At 51.4% G+C, this 1,936-nt stretch overlaps 1 long non-coding RNA gene across 1 annotated transcript; it reads right to left on the bottom strand.

Moving 5' to 3' along the window:
- Positions 1-726: 726 nt before the first annotated feature.
- On the bottom strand, positions 727-1,630 carry LOC135276400 (uncharacterized). The gene is made up of 3 exons (XR_010343945.1): positions 1,507-1,630; positions 1,246-1,356; positions 727-938 (listed from the first exon to the last, which is right to left on the bottom strand). It is a non-coding gene; the product is annotated as an uncharacterized LOC135276400 (long non-coding RNA).
- Between the last annotated feature and the right edge of the window lie 306 nt (positions 1,631-1,936).

Below are 1,936 nucleotides of genomic sequence, written 5' to 3'. Positions count from 1 at the left end.
GCGTGACTTAACTCATGCCTGCCTTGGCCTTAGGTCCTGTTTATAAATTGGTGTCTTACTGCCGCAGAGTCCATTCTGTTCATCTTCTGATCTCTATTTTAACATTAATGCTGGTTAGTTGTTGCGTCTAAGCTGCAAAAGGGTATTAGTGAGGCGTGTCTGACCTCCATTCCCATCATGGCTGAGAACTCAGTTTTTAGGGTTTCTGGAGCCCTCTTGGCCAAGAAGGGGTCCATTCAGTCGGCTGTGGTGGGGCTTAGGAGGTTAATTTTAGTTTATACCCTGCTATAACTCCCTTTCCTTAGGTGTACAATGGAGAAATGATAGTGAGGATTTAATAAGATAACTCATATAAACCTTTTAAAACAGTGCCCACACACAGTGTCAGAACTTAGTAAACAGTGGTAACTGTCATTGCTATGACAAATTTGGAAAGTTGAATTTCTGACATTTTTAAAAAAACAAATATTTATTTGCATATACTTGATTATGTTACCATTCTAGAGTTCTAACATTTAAAATACTTTTGGCATTTTATTATAAAAATAAGACTAAGACATGCTCAATTGTAGGAACTGGGAAAGTGCCAATATGTAGAGCAGAAAATAATAATCATCTGTTATCCCCAACTCCCCGCTTCTCCCTGTAAGAAAAGCTGTTACATTTTGGTGTTTACAACATTTTTATTTTTGTAACTAAAAAACGACATAATTTTGGAATCTTGTGTGTTGCTTGTAACTTGTATGTTTATTTAGTAAGTGATTTATTTGGGCCTGATGATGGGTTATGATTGTAACCTTTCATATTAGCCTTGAGGAGAATCTCCAGGGGATGTGTGCTCTGAAAGATCAGCAGCTTATTCGCCGTGTGGATTCGGCTTCTGGTATTCTGCCAGCAAGACCAGATCCTATGGTTATTCAGTCACTCCTCCCCAGCTCCTGCAGCAACAACAAATAACACAGCTTTGCAGTCTGGTATGGTGGCAGAGCAAATGGAGGGAGAGCGTGAGGGACCTTGGGCAGGCGGAGTGCGTCAGGTGAAGCAGATTGCCAAGCCTGCACATGTATGTGCCTGTGCACCTGTGATTGTGCGGATGTGTGTGAGAGTGAAGGGGAGCCGGGAGCGAGAGGAGAGGAGTGGAGATCCGCACGGGACACCCGACAGTCAAAGGCCCGAGGGGGCTGGGACTCATGTCGGGGTCTGGGAAGGATGTCAAACCCGGACGGACATCAGTGTAGGCCGCACCTGCTAAGACGCCAGAGCTGCCTCCTTGAGAGTGGAGTTGTTTACAGACAAGAGAAGAGGCCTTGGCGGACACATCTCTGCGAGCCGCGAACCCCGAAGGGTCAGAAGAGCCTGGAAAAGTAAGTAGGGGTGGGAAGCACCCCTAGGGGGGCCTGCGAGTCCCGGGGGAGGAATCGAGCGGGCAGTGTTCGCACTGGGCAGGGGCGAAACCCTCTCGAGAGTTGGCCCAGATGCGCTTCCTGTGCCCTTCCTCTTGAGGGCCCAGGTGGCTCCTCGTTCCGCCACAGAACAGACGACTAAAGGGATGGATTTCACGGGCCAGCGACGGCGAGGTCCAGGTCAGAGACCTGGTGGGCTGCCCGGCACGGAGGCCGCCCAGGCCCTGCCCAGTTCCCGCCCCCCTCTCTCCCCAAGCAGTGATTGGCCGAGGCGGCCCCTCGTTGCTATGACGGCACCCGAATGCTGCCGCTGGCTGCACCTCGTCCTTTCCGCCCCGCCCCTCCCTATTTCCGGGCGGTGATTGGTCGAGGTGCCCTTCCCGTTGCTATGACACTACGCAAAGGCTGCCGCTGGCTCCTCCCCCGCCGTACGCCTTGCAGGTTCCCGCTCCCCATTTTCCGGGCTGGGAGGTAGGCGGGGCCGGCCGTGTCTCCATGGCGACGTGGGACGCGGCGGTTGATACCCACCAGCT

The sequence above is a fragment of the Aotus nancymaae genome, unplaced genomic scaffold (assembly GCF_030222135.1).
Source record: "Aotus nancymaae isolate 86718 unplaced genomic scaffold, 86718_ANA_hifiasm-v0.15.2.pri h1tg000022l_1, whole genome shotgun sequence".
Lineage (NCBI taxonomy): Eukaryota > Metazoa > Chordata > Mammalia > Primates > Aotidae > Aotus > Aotus nancymaae.
This window is presented reverse-complemented; position numbering and strand designations above follow the sequence as displayed.